Source organism: Protopterus annectens, chromosome 3.part0 (assembly GCF_019279795.1).
Source record: "Protopterus annectens isolate FY-2018-M chromosome 3.part0, PAN1.0, whole genome shotgun sequence".
NCBI classification, from domain to species: Eukaryota; Metazoa; Chordata; order Ceratodontiformes; family Protopteridae; genus Protopterus; species Protopterus annectens.
In genome coordinates, this window is record NC_056731.1 from 1,770,449,723 (window position 1) to 1,770,465,142 (window position 15,420).

The 15,420-nt window shown below is 43.0% G+C and overlaps 1 protein-coding gene across 2 annotated transcripts in view; it reads left to right on the forward strand.

The window, feature by feature from the left end:
* ZFHX4 (zinc finger homeobox 4) overlaps positions 1–15,420 on the forward strand; it is a 482,814-nt gene that overhangs the window by 462,991 nt on the left and 4,403 nt on the right. The gene's annotated exons all lie outside the window — the stretch shown is intronic.

Consider the following 15,420-nt stretch of genomic DNA (forward strand, 5'->3'; position numbering starts at 1 on the left):
ACATGCAGTGGAGAAAACAATTTCATTAAATTTGCGCTCTTTATGAGGCTGGCCTGTATGGCGCCCTAGGCAGTTGCCTAGTTCGCCTATGCCTAAGGCCGGCCATGTCAGTGTTGCAGTATTCTTTACATATGAGTTGTGTTCCGTTAAAACAACCCAACATCCGGCCTGTATACAAAAGCTTAGAGCCACTGACTGTACGTGGAATGTCACAAGTAGGCACAGACAATGTTAGCAATAAGAGGGATGTCTGCATGTACCATCTTCAGAACCTTTTTGCTCCCATTTGGAAAGGTTGACTCGTACATTTGGTTCTGCCATTGGATCCCATTGGTTCATCTTACAGCTTCAGATAAGTACCCCATAGGGGATTTACTATATTGCTACTGCCTTTTCTTTTGTTAATGTCATCCAGGAAGGGCAAGTGTAGGTGTGGAAGGCAAATTCCACATAAAGATAGTCATGAGCTGTGCTGGTTTTGCTTAAGGCCTACTCATGACCACCTGTCCTGTTCTCTTTGTCAGGCCTTCATTCCCAAAACATTACGCAGTTCTCTGTTGGCTTTGAACTTATATCTAGAAAACCAACGACTCAAACGTCTGGCTAGGGACACTTTGGAGGGTTCTGCAAGTACGTTTGAGCTGTCTGTAAAGAGGAAGGTCAGCAAGGCTAGGAGCTGTACCTGCTCCCTCTGATATACCCCTTGAGGTTGATGAAAACCTGACAGAACGATTGGAGGTAGGGTCCGCTCCCTCAGCGGGTACCTAGATGGAAGCCATCAGGAGTGTTAATTCTAGCATGTCCAAGGCTATGCAGACATCTGGTTCGGACGACTTGGGGGAATCATGGCCAGTGATTGCAGAAGACTCAGGAACTACTCCAGGTTCTTTGTCCAAAGAATTACAGGAAGTTAGCCCTAAGTCCACCTTCTCTCCTCAACAGGAAAAGCCTGTGAAAAAGAAGCAAAAGACTAGGCATGTTCCTGCTCCTTCTATCCTAACATCAGGCTGGGAATTTTTTTCGCAGGGCCTTATTAAGGCACAGATGGCTTTGAGGCCCACAGCTTTGCCTCATCCCATAGTGGGCCCAGCCTTTGCCTCTTCTCCAGTGCAGCCATCCAAGGCCTTATTTCAGAACAGCCTGCAGAACTTTAAATTCATGACACAGATTCTGAGGAGTCTTCATCTGATGAAGACTGTTCAGCATACTCAACTCAAATTCCCTCTCCTCTGGAATATGCTTCCCCAGAGGAGGAGTCTATTGGGGGGGATTCTCCCATGGAAGAGCTTTCCTTTGGAGAAACTATTAATAAAATGAGGGAGGTTTTTTAGTGGGATTCCTCTCAAATCTCAGAAGAACAGAAGAGATATTATGTGCTTCTACAGGTGGAGGCCCCTGCACCTTCAGCAGTCTTTCCCGTACTACCCCCCTTTTTAGATGGTTTTAAGGCTGCATCTAAGATCCCTGACTCTCTAGCACCTGTCTCAAAGAGATCTGATAATTTCTATAACATGCCTGAGGCTTGCAAATTTCTTTTTAAATGCCCCTCAGCTGATCCTGCTGTGGTTTCCATTACTTCAGATAAGCTCTCACAGTTATCTCCATCTGATAAGGAAAGTAACATTTTGGAAAGGATGGGCAAGAAGGTGTCTACCTCTTCTACCTTGGCTATCAGGCACTTAATTAACAGACACATATGTCCAGGTATACTCTGGCTTTGCTTACTCAGGCCACCCAGGCTCTTTCCCCTTTGCCAGATTCAGAGGCCCTTTCTCTCCCATCATCCTCATCCCAGGTAACTAGACACTCTATCAAGTGTAGTTACGATGCAGTGGAGGCCTCTCCTAGAGCAGCAGCTTCTGCTTCTCTTCTAAGAAGACATTCCTGGCTGCATCTCCAGGCACTCATGATGACATCAAGGCAAAATTGCTTGATGCTCCTCTTGATAATTCCTCGTTGTTTGGAAAAGCAGCTGCAGAGTTTTTTAAATCACTGCAGGAAAAGGGAAGGAACTCCAGTATTTGAAACATCTACTGGTTTCACCAGTACCAAAATTTCATAGAAATTTCTGTACTAGGACATCCTTTGTTAGAAAACCTGCTCATTCCTCCACTTCTGTTTCTTCTGGAAATATACCCAGCAAGCCTTCCAGGAGGCACCCTCAGGCCAAGGCTGTTACTCCTACAGCTGCTGTTGTGGTCCCTCCTCAGCAGCCCTTTCTGCCCAGACAAATTCCTCTTTGATACCTTGCACCTTCTTCCAAGTCATACCCCTCTGTCGACATCAATTCCCGTGTATAGTTTATTCATCATCAGAAGGCAGGTTATCGGTCTATAATTTTTAGGGTAGGAGCATTGTTTTTCCTGTTGTTAACCAGGTTGGTGTCTGTTTGGGTGCACATATAAATAGTTCTTACTCATGGCTAAATCTCCGTACAAAGATATTAATACTTTTAACCAAAAATTAGTTACTGCATCTGGGCCTGGGGTTTTCCAATTAGAGGGTTTTCTTAACTTTGTTTCAATCTCTCTAGCTGTTACTTCATCCCATTTCATATCTTGTACCTTTAAACTTGTTATTGTTTCTTTTACTTCTGTCTAATATCTTTGTTATGTTTCACAGGATCTCCGTAGATACTTCTCCAAAATGTATCTATTTCTTCTTTTTTTGGCGGTCTTTCAATTCCTTTTACCTTGTTTCCCAATTCTCTATAAAATATTTTTTAGTCATCAATAAATTATTTTGTACTTTTCCTTTGTATTTATCCTTGTATCTTGTAAGTTTTTCCGTCTGTGCTGAGATTTTTAATTTATTACTTGCAATAGTGCGTGATAGATCCTGGTCTGTTCTAATACTGTGCATTGCTTTTATCATGCCTATCTTTTTAAATATTTTTGTTGATCTGTTCCCTCTTCTGTACTCTTCTAACAATGACACTTCTTGTTGTAATTGCTTTATAGTTTTCTCTATTCGATAAATCCATAATGGCATTCGATTTCTCCAGTTCCTTTCCCTCACTTCCTTATGTTCTTGTGGTAGAACTTTATCAGTTATTAATTTAGCTGCACAGTAATGTATCCTGTTATGTTGCATGAATCTCTATGGACAGTCCTAATTACTGTGTTCATTTGTTTTATCAAACTTCTGACTTTTTGGGTTTTATTGATATTCTGTACTCTATTTCTTTCATTGATCTTAGAGTCATAGAGTCATAGATTCTTACTAAGCTAACTGCCCTTGCGAGCCAGTTTAAGCTTAGCCAATTATCCCTTGTGAGACTCAAACCCTGCACCTTGTGTTTGTAAGGCAAACACCTTAACCATTAGGCCACCCTCCCAACTTCTATCTATGATGATTAATTCAAGCAACTCTTCTCTTTGCCTGTTTTCTTCTAAACTGAGGGCACATTTTTTGTTTTCCATTTCCTGCGGGCATTCTATAGAAAGTTCTATAGCGCCTTCCTGTGACACATTCTCTTCATTTTCATGCTGTGTTATCCATTGCTCTGTCATATGGGAACTCACTGGCCTATCACTCCTCAACATTGACTGCATCAGAGTTTCCACAGTGTCCTGTTCCTTCCTTTGCTGTCCAGCTTCAAGTGAATGGTTGTACTGATTTTCTGTGGAAGGCTCCAAAATATCTTCATGTGGCAGCTGACCAATTGCTTCCTGATGTTCTTCCTGTTTCACTGTTGCAGTCATTACATTTGGGTAATCCTGCTGCCAGGTTGCCCTCAGCCAGCCTGAATTCCAAAGTCTTGGGTCCTGCATCAGCTGCTGTCGCCCCTTCCATGACGTTAGGTCATCAGGGGTATAAAAGAAGCAGCCAACGCCATTTTCTTCAGTCTTTCTTGCCATGCGGTGCCCGAAGCAGAAGCAGTTCGCAAGTGCCGGTCGGCCGACTCCTGAGATTTTTGTGTTTGAGTTTCAGATCCAAAGTCTTCAATAAAGCTAAGTACCCCATTGGGGAAACTTTTTTCTTGCTCCAGATCGATGTCAGAAAAATTAATAATTGTATTTCTTGTGGAAAGCAAATACCTCATAAGGATTTTCATTCTTACTGTATTCCTTGCCTAGGCCCTGATCACAACGTTACTCGTTGTCGGTTTTGTGCTAGATTTAACCAACGCACTATTAAACGTCGGTATGATTTTGCTTTAAACTTTTTTGGGACGCCGGTTTAATTACCCTGAAATGTCATCGGATAGCCATCCGACTACCGGAGTTTACAAAAAAACGCAAAGAAAAGGATAGAGAAAAACAACCAAGGCCCAAAACCGATGACGGAGCTTCTCCTAAGCCAGTCGCCAGTTCGCCAGTTCTCAGTGAGGTGCTTTCGCAGCCCCTGACGTCCGCTACTTTAGAGTCGCAGGCCGCTACCGACTCCCACGTGGAGTCGGCCATGCCGCTGGATACTCAAGGTATTGGAGCCTCGGACGCTAATCCCTCAGATGGGTCCGGAGCCACTGAGCAGGTACCGGCTTCTGAGGGTGTATTCAGACCTAAACATCTTTACATTAAAATGACTTCAGCTTCAAAGGCAAAGACTAAAGCACTTTCTAAAGCAAAGAGACAAACTCAAGAGCCATGTGTACAGGCCTCTATTCCCAAAAAACAGATGATCAAGTTGGCCGAAGACCTGATTACTTTGATCAGGGGTTCCCATCCCCCTCCTGATAAAAGGCCTAGGCAAGAGACTGACTATGAATCTTCAGATCAGGTTTCTATTTCTTTTGATCCCTCTTCTGATCAGGAATATTCTCTTCCACCCTATGAGGATTCTGATGCTGAAGAATCTATACCTTCAGCATCTCCTCCTGAGGATTATTCCTTTGGGGAAACCTTGCATACCATGAGGGAGCATTTTCACTGGGAAAGCCAAGATTTTTCAGAATCTAAAAAGAGGCTCAGGGATTTCCTCTTACTACCACAGCACAGGCCTCTAGCCATTCCTCCTGTATTAGACATTGTAGATGATGTGTTTTCGGAGTCTAGTTTGAACACTGACTCCTTACCTCCAGCTCCTGATAAGCCTGACAGATATTACAGGGTTCCTGACTCACACACATTTCTTTTTAAAAACCCTGCTGCTGACCCATAAACTATTTCACAGGGTCCCAAGGGAGTTAAGGCTTCCACTGCAAAAAAAAGCAACCCCCTCTGACAGAGATTCAAGGGCACTGGATAGATGGGGAAAAACGGTTTACACATGTGCAACTTTGGCTATAAGGGCCTTAAACTGTCAATTTCATATGCTTAAGTATCAGCAACTTATCATGGGATTGCTTAAACAGAAAATGTTGTTAAATTCTGAATGTGCAGAAAATAAGGAAAGGCAGGATTTATTGCATGCAGCAGAACAAGTTAGAAAACATACTTTGCAATGTGGTTTTGATTCTTTGGAGGCCTTCTGCAGGGCCGCAGTTACGGGTTCTGTAATTAGGAGGCATGCTTGGTTAAAGGAACAAAATCTGCCTGATCATGTTAAAAGTTAAATTACTAGATGCACCTTTACAGCATGATACTTTGGTGCTAAGGCAGAAGAGGTGTTAAAGAAAATGGAAGACAAAGCTAAATATATGCAAACTGTTAAAGAGTTTTTACAAGTACGGCCACCTAGGTTTAGTAGACACTGGCCTACAAAAAATTGGTCCTTTCCTGTGTCAGACAGACCTCAAAGGGGCAGATCCCAGGCGCAAAGTTCTTATAGGTCAAAACAATGGGGTACTTCTACCTCCAAAGCTGGAGAAGATAAAGCACAAACATACAGAAAGTAGTCCCAATGACTTTCCCCTGCCTGCACCAAGCACTTATCTTCTGGCAGCACCCTTAGGGGAAAAATTAGCACTTTTTGCTCAAAATTGGCACATTATAACCCAGGACAAATGGGTTCTAAATATAGTGTCACAAGGCTACAAATTCCATTTCCATACTCTGCCAAAGGCAAACGGCTGGCCAGATCTGCCAAAAAAATCAATGGGCAGAGGCACAAAAACAAGTTTCATCCCTCACGGACAATGGGGCCATTCAGCAAGTACCAGAACAAGAGCGGGGACAAGGATTTTACTCGACTGTTCTTGGTACCCAGAAAGGACAAGGCCTGGAGGCCAATACTGGACCTATCTATTCTGAACACATCCCTGGATATTCCAAAATTCAAAATGTTGACTTTGCAGCAGCTTCTGCCCATGCTGGGCAAGAACGCTTGGCTTGTGACTTTAGACCTAAAAGAGGCATACCTGCATGCTCCAGTCAGACAGTCGTGCAGAAGACACCTCAGATTCTAGGCTGGTTCAATACATTACCAATTCTCTGCACTGCAATTTGGCTTATCCACTGTGCCCAGGGTCTTTACAAAGTGCCTGGCACCAGTAATTGCATTCTGCAGGCAAAGCGGAATAAAACTATACCCTTACTTGGACGACTGTCTAATTCAAGCAGAGAACAAGGACATTCTTCTTCAACATGTGGCGTTTGTGAAAAGGCTACTAACATGCCTAGGGTACACAGTCAATGAAAAGAAATCAAAACTAGTACCCTCCAAAATATAACATTCCTGGGTGCAAGCTTGAATACAACTGCCCAGATGGTTTATCTCACGCCAGACAAACAAAGGCAACTGACTACCTATTTCACAATATTGGCAACAAAGGCCCTGTTATCTGCAAGAAAAGTTCTGCAGGCTTTGGGCTTCATGGTATCCTGCATCCTACTAATTCCATATGCAAGACTGATATGAGGAAACTTCAATGGTACCTAAAAAGTGTTTGGACTCAACATTTCCACAGCCTGGAAACAATGATTACTCTCATTCCCTGCCTGCAGCAGGAGTTTCGATGGTGGGCAAAGGCTTGTCACCAGAACAAGGGACAGCCATTCACATTACCCTCAGCCAGGCAGACACTAACAACGGATGCATCAGATTATGCCTGGGGGGCCCACATGGCAGGAAGATGCATTCAGGGCACATGGACCTCAAACCAAATGCATCTACATATCAATCAAAAAGAGATGCTAGCTGTTCAAAATGCCCTGACAGCCTTCAAGGACCTACTTCAACTGGGACAACTGCTGATAAAGACAGACATCACCACGGTCATGTGGTACATAAATAAGCAGGGGGGCACACATTCTTACCCCCTTTGCAGACTAGCTATGACATTGTGGGACACAGCTTTGACTTACCAAGTACATTTGCAGGCACAATTCCTGCCAGGAAAGGAAATACTCTGGCAGACGAACTAAGCAGAAACCTCATGGATCCCCACAAGTGGCAGCTGGATCCATAAGTCTTCAGCATGATAACAAGGAAATGGAGATGCCCGGACATAGACCTATTTGCTTCCCTTCACAACTACCAACTAAAAAGATTCTGCACAAGGACTTATCACAGACAAGCATGGAAAGTGGACTCCCTATATTTCAGCTAGACAAACCTGTCGGTATATGCCTTCCCTCCACTGCCTCTCCTCCCCAAGGTACTCCTAAAGGTCATACAGGAGAAACCAAAGATGATACTGATTGCCCCAGACTGGCCCCGCTAGTACTGGTATCCAATCCTAAGGAACTTGTCTTGTTACCCAGCTTGGACCTTACCTCAACTACCTCATCTACTGTCCTAGCAAAACAATCAGATCCTGCACAGCCAACTCAGGACATTAAACCTGGCAGCATGGTGGATAATGTAGTAATACAAAAAACACCTCTCAGCAAAGCTGTGATGGATGTCATTCTGGAAGCCAGAAGGCCTAGTACAAGAAAGTCTTATGCTGGAAAATGGAAGAGATTCTGTGCTTAGAACCAGGCACAAGGAACTGATACAACTGTACAAATATTCCTCAGATTTTGCAGTACTTAACTGAGATGCTGGACAAATGCCTATCCTTTTCATCAATTAAAATTCATGCCTCTGCCATTTCTGCTCATTACAATACAGAGCCACCACTTTTTTCTCACCCTTTATTAAAGCAGTACCTCAGAGGAGCCAAATATTTAAGGCCTCCAAGGAGATCACCAATACCTGCATGGGACCTCAACTATGTCTTGGAAAAGCACACCCTTCCTCCTTTTGAGCCAGTGGCTGCTGTTGATATAAAGCTTTTATCTTGGAAAACAGCTCTGCTACTAGCAATTACTTCAGCAAGAAGAGTTTCAGAGCTACAGGCGCTCATGGCTGTGAAGCCCTTTATCATTTTTTATCCAGACATGGTCTCTCTGAGAACAAACCCAACATTTATGCCTAAAGTGGTGTCCAGTGTGGCTCTTAACCAAACTATTCATCTGCCAACTTTTTATCCAAATCCACAGAACAAGGGGGAGAGAATTCTGCACTCTTTGGACATACACAGACAGCTTAGATTCTACTTGGACAGGACCAAAACTTTCAGGAAGACAGAGCAATTACTAGTGGCATATGCTGCAGGATCACAAGGAAAGGCTATTTCAAAGCAGACTATCTCAAAATGGATAGGCCACTGTATTCGTTTATGCTATTCACATCATGGCAAACCAGTGCCTAAGGGCATTAGACCACATTCCACCAGAGCTGCAGCCACCTCAGCAGCTTTTCTCAGGGGAGTTCCAACCAGAGACATTTTAGAGGCAGCGACATGGAATTCAGTGCATACCTTTACAAAGCATTACCATCTGCCATTCTACTCTAAATCCAGAGCAGGCTTTGCCACTGCAGTTCTGCAGGACTCATAGCTGCTCCTAATGCTGTTTAGCTCCAGCCTCCCAACCATAGCTTTGGGACTCTACCCAAATGTAATGACTGCAACAGTGAAACACGAAGAACATAGTACAGTTGTGTACACTTACCATAAATGTAGATGTTTGAATGTATTCACTGTTGCAGTCCAGGTTACCCACCCACCATCCCCCTTTTTTCAATGGATCTTACCTTTCCTTCTCTGATTTATGCAACCTATGTGGTGTATTTGCTTATAGATGAAGGTAAAATTTATATTGGTGCATTTATTGTTTTATATATATATATAAAATTTGGCTACCCTTTTAAGGGGCACCTGACATCTGGGGCAAGAAAAACTGAAGAAAATGGCGTTGACCACTTCTTTTATACCCCTGTTGACCTGATGTCAGGGAGGGGGTGACAGTGGCCGACGCAGGACCCAAGACTTTGGAATTCAGGCTGGTTGAAGGCAATCTGCCAGCAGGATTACCCAAATGTAATGACTGCAACAGTGAATACACTAGAACATCTACATTTATGGTAAGTGTACACAACTGTACTTTCTCTGTGCTTCCCTTTGGCATATCTACTGCTCCCAGAGTTTTCACAAAATGTCTGGCTCTGGCCATTGCCTTTTGCAGACAAAGGAATATTCAGATTTACCCATACTTAGATGACTACCTAATTCAGGCAGCCAGCCAGGAAAAGCTGCTCAAGCACCTGGCCTTTGTAAAGTCCCTAATAACCTCCCTAGGGTACACAATCAGCGAAAAGAAATTCAAACAGGTACCTACCCAAAGGATTATATTCCTGGGAGCAAGCATGGACACAGCATCCCAGATGGCATTCCTTACACCATAAAAGCAAACCTTCCTGACAACCTACTTCTGTCAACTATCCACCAGACCCCAACTATCTGTAAGGAAAATCCGGCAAGCTCTGGGGTTCATGGCATCTTGCATTCTACTCCTTCCATATGCCAGACTGCATATGAGGAAACTTCATTGGTACCTAAAAAGCCTTTGGTGTCAACACTGTCAAGACCTGGAGACTCTTATAGCTATAATACCTTGCCTCAGAAAAGATTTTCTTTGGTGGGCAACAGCATGCTCCCTCAACAAAGGACTACCTTTCTCACCACCCCATGCCACCCAGATCCTCACCACAGATGCATCAGATTATGCCTTGGGTGCACACCTGGATGGCAGGTGCATACAAGGCCAATGGACCCCACAGCAAATCCATTTGCACATCAACCAAAATGAGATGATAGCTGTCCAGAATGCCTTGATAGCCTTCAAGCCCCTTCTCTCCCCAGGGGTTCTCCAGATCAAAACAGACAACACAACTGTGATGTGGTATATCAACAAGCAGGGAGGGACTCAGTCCTACCCTCTATACAGGCTGGCAATGACCCTTTGGCACACAGCCTCTGCCATGCAACTCCACCTGTTAGCACAATTCCTACCGGGTTCTCTCAACTCTCTGGTGGACCACTTAAGCAGAAATCTTCTGGACCCACATGAGTGGCAGCTCAATAGAAGAACCTTCTCCCTAATAACTCAGAAATGGGGCACCCTGACGGTCAACTTTTTTGCCTCCCACACCAACCATCAGCTCAGCAAGTTCTGCACCAGGGAGCATCACTGCATGGCTTGAAAAGTGGATGCCCTGTCCTTCCTGTGGGTCAGTCGTTCGGTTTATGCTTTTCCTTCACTACCTCTCATTCCCTGGGTACTGCTCAAAATAAAGGAGGAAAAAACAAGGACAATTCTTATAGCTCCAGACTGGCCTTGCCAGCACTGATACCCCTTGCTGCACAGTCTGTCTCCTCTGCCACCTTGGTATCTCCCTCAGATTCCAAACCTCCTGACCCAGAGGGAAGGGAAATTCATGCATCCCCAGTTGCAGACACTCAGTCTGGCAGCTTGGCTTATTCCCTAACTCCCGATCAATCTGCCAACCTCAGCAAACGGGTTCTAGATGTTATACGTGAGGGCAAGCACCCTAGCACTAGGATGTCTTATGCTGACAAATGGAAAAGGTTCTGCACCTGGATTCAGGCTAAGGGATCCAATACAGCACAGCTCTCCCTCCTTCTGGATTACTTAGCTGATCTGATACACATTAGACTCTCCTTTTCCTCTATTAAAATTCATGCCTCTGCTATCTCTGCTCATTTTCCCAATGAGCTGCCCCTTTTCTCACACCCTTTGATCAAACAGTTCCTAAGGGGGGCTAGCAACTTGAGGTCACCCAGAAGAGCACCAACCCCAGCTTGGGACCTTAACTTTGTGTTGGAAAAGCTCACTCTCCCCCCCTTCATACTTGCCTCTTCAGCAGAGCTAAAATTTCTCTCCTGGAAGACAGCTTTCCTTCTGGCCATCACTTCAGCCAGAAGGGTCTCTGAGCTGCAAGCAGTCATGGTATGGAACCCTTCATCATCTTCCATGTTGAGAGGGTATCCAGTAGGACTAACCCAGCCTTCATGCCCAAGGTGGTGTCCAGTGTGGCTCTCAACCAATCTATTCATCTGCCCATTCCCTAACCCACAGAACAAGGGGGAAAGGATCCTGCACTCTCTAGATGTGCACAGACAGCTCAGATTTGATCTAGACAGGACTAAATCCTTCAGAAAGTCTGATGAATTGCTGATTAGCTTTGCTGCAGGGGCAGAGGGCAAAGCCATCTCCAAGCAAACATTCTCCAAATGGATAGCACACTGCATCCATCTCTGCTACAAATAACACGGAAAGCCTCCCCAAAGGGGGTCAGGACTCACTCCACCAGAGCAGCCACCACCTCTGCAGATTTCCTCAGAGGAGTCCCCACAAGGGATATCCTGGAGGTTGCCACCTGGATGTCTGTTCACACCTTCACCAAACATTACCACCTGCCTATCTTCTCCAAATCCAAGGCAGGGTTTGCCTCTGCAGTCTTGCAGGGCATCCTAGCCAGCCCCTATTTTCCTTGACTGCCTCCACCCTTTTACTCAACTTTGGGAATCAACCCAAATGTGATGACTGCAACAGTGAAACACGAAGAACATAGTACAGTTGTGTACACTTACCATAAATGTGGATGTTCGAGTACAAGGGACATATTGGTATTTACTTTCTACTGGTGGGGTTCTTCCACCAGAACCTGGCTTCCACTTGCAGGCTCCTGACAGTTTAGGGCAAGAAAAACTGATGAAATGGCGTCGGCTGCCTTGCTTTATACTACTGTTGACCTGACTTCAGTCCTGGAGCGATAGCAACTGACACAGAAATACTAAGCCTCTGGTATTCGGGCCGGCCAAGGGCTACCCTGACAGGGATAACCCAAATGTGATGACTGCAACAGTGAATACACTCGAACATCTACATTTATGGTAAGTGTACACAACTGCACTTTTAGCAAATCAAATTTATATTTTTCTAGGGAATAGTTTGAATTGTGGATCAGAATGCAAGATGTTTGTGTATGAAGACTGCAATCTACTTTTGAGTTTCCTGCTTGTAGGAAATGTAATAGAACTTTGGCTTGCTATTTCTGCTGAGTCAAGCTTAGGTGTTTCAGTCATGCATGCTTGCTAAAAATGTAGATCTGTATGTTTTTTTTCTTTCCCTTTAAATTATACTGTTTAACATCCACAGAAGCACTTTGCATATGGCTGATTTGCTGAACATATCTGTTCATTCCTTATTCAGCACCTGTCATATGATGTTTAGAATATTTTGATCTGTGGTGATCCCATCCATCATCTTCAACTGCATGGGTTTAGCCACAAGCTGTGGTTAGATCAGCAAAATGATTTTTCACAGACATCCGATTCCTTCTCCTACCCATAATGCTCTATGCTTCCCCACAGACTTCAGATGTCTGTCGTAAATTTACTTGCAGCTAATGTTGCCTTTTTCCTACTTTCCTTGTTTTCCTTTTGGAGGCATGTTTTATATATATATATATATATATATATATATATATATATATATATCTTTGAAGAGTATACAGTGAACATTTTTTTCAGTTTTCAGATAAGAGCTTTCTATTTAAATTTCTGTCCTCCCCTCCTCTTGCTAAGATAATGGTGGTTCTGTACCCTTTTGCTGGTGTTCTCTGGTTCCCCTGTTTCTTCTGGTAGTTATTAATTTCTGATTTTTGGTTCTTTTTGATAAAATTTGCCTACTTTGTTTGGTGCATATTAATTCCAATCAATTACATTTTGGTTAGTGACTGAGCAGCCCTTGGGGAGTAGGTGATGCACACTCACTGAGATTCACCATTAAAGTAAATGCTGACAAAAGACACTCAAATCTGATGATTTTGGACATCATGAGAGCATTGTATGACAAGACAGAACAGTACTGCAGTAAAGGTCTGACAATTTTAAAAATGGGGAGATAAATAATTGGAAGTATCAATACATAACAACACTGATACAGTGGTCTAAATATAATCCGTTATGGTCAGTGGAAGTTACCTCACAGCAAGAGGTTCTCCCATTCAATTCTTGGCGTGGCTTGGGAGTGCCTTCTGTGTGGAGTCTGCATGTCCTCCCCGCAGTTGGGTAGCGTTCGAAAGACATGCGTGCGTAAATGAGCGTGCCTTCATTGAAGGTTGGGCGTCGAGCTGGCACCTCGGTGTTTCGTAAAAAATCTACTGGCAATCATTAGCGGACTGGAGTTCCGCTGTGGCGACCCCTTACTGGGAAAAAGCCGAAAGACAAACAACAACATGGTCAGTGGAGGCAAAGTTGTATGCAGTGTATACTGATGACATTTTTTAGAGTATTAAAAACATTGTACAGCAAGCCACTTGGAAGACGACAAACAAATCTTTAGTGTAAATAAGTTTAATGTAATGCTTTCATCTTACAACTTCCTCAGAAAACATTTAATCACACAAAATATTTTAACTTTTATACAAAATATTAAAAAAACAACCAGTCAGTTTAAAAGTTCAGTAAAACAATTAGCATCAATTGCTCATCTCCCATTAAACCTTTAGGTAATAGCCAGTCTTCTATATGTAAGAAAGCACTTATTTTTTCTTTCATTTACCCTGGGGGGGGGGGGCTTATCAGCAACTAACTTGATCTGCCTAGTCTCACATTTTTCTACTTGGTTCTTGTAATCACCCCCTCCTATCCATCATGATGTAGTCCAAACTAAAAAACAATTTTTTTTATATTTTTCACACTGTAGACTTTCTATACAGGGCATTGTGAAAGCAAAATATAAAAAATTGAAAGTAAATGAAAGCATAACTGTCAAGTGCTTTCTTAGGGATAGAAGACTTAAATTTATTTACACTAAAGATTGGTTTGCCATCCTCCAAGTAGTTTGCTGTATAGTGTTTTTACTATTTCTGTGGTTTTCACTGTTGGTTCAGGTTCACTTCTGTTTTGGTTTAGCAGTTTTTTAGAGTAACTTATTTAGTGTGCAAAATAGGATATGTTACATTTTAAAATTAGAAAAAGTCATTTTTATTATAGTCTCTTTTTGTTATATTTCTTTAAATAGCTTTTTTTTTACTTAATGGTTGCTAAACATGTATGTGTGTGTGTTTTTTCTTAAAACTGTCATATCATGATTTGTTTTCAGTACTAAAATGTATCCTATCCAAAACATGGACTGCCTGGGATTTGGGGGCTACACCTGAGGCAGGGGCTGTATTCTGGTAGTTTACGTTCAATTCAAAAATTCCTGGCTATGCCCCTGACTAGTGGCAGAAATCCAGGGAAGAAATATACTGAAATGGAATTGTACCCATAGCAAAAGAAGAAGCCAGGCTAAGGAAACTCCAGTTAGCAGAATTAAAAGTCAGTGTGAGTAACCATGATGAAGGATGGCCGCTCTTAACAGTAGAAAACTAGAACTTTTTTCCTTTCTGCAGTCAGCCTCTAAAACATGCATTTTGACTATTTTGCATGGTCCATGAGATTTTATAACAAAAAAAAAACTAATTATGACGTACTTTAAAGGAGGCTGCAGAACTGGTGCTTGACATGCATCAGATGATATATAAAGAACAGTGAACTCAGTTTGTAGTCATGTAAAAAGGAGGAGTAGATATGTAAAAAGGAGGAAGAAGAGGAACATGACAGAACTACAGAGTACTTCTAAGTGGTTACTGTCATTCTTTTGTTTTTATGTCTTTGTCATCCGATTGCCTGACAACTATCTGCCCTGCTATGACCTAGCCAGTCTACTTCTTACTTTTTGGGTGAGAGATGACTACAGAAGGCCATCGTCCAAGCAGCCCTCTGGGTTTTACAGTGACTTATGTCCTTCATCTTTATTGTAGTCTGCATGAGCAGAAGTCCTACAATCCTGGTCCATTTCAGAGTACTTGCTTCCATGCATGCCCATTGTTTGCTGCAGCACTTATGGCCTGCTTGGTGAATCCTCATTCCTGGCCTCTTCTGCCTGAATTTGCTGGCATACCTGACTTCCACCTGACAGCTGCCAGTGAACTGAGCCAACCCCCCCCTTTCTTGAATGCCACCATGCGTAATGGCAATGTTGTCTGATAAAGTTGAAGAGTCTGACCACATACTACTTGCAACAAAGTCATACATAATTTGGTAGAAATGTCGCATAAATGTGGATTGTGGATTAGATTCATTCGATAGACAAAACACAACAGGATAGTTTCCAGAACTAATTAAGTTTAAGTACAGTTAATGCTTCTGAAAATATTATCAGTAAGATTCAGAGAGCTGGAGAAATGATCATGTTT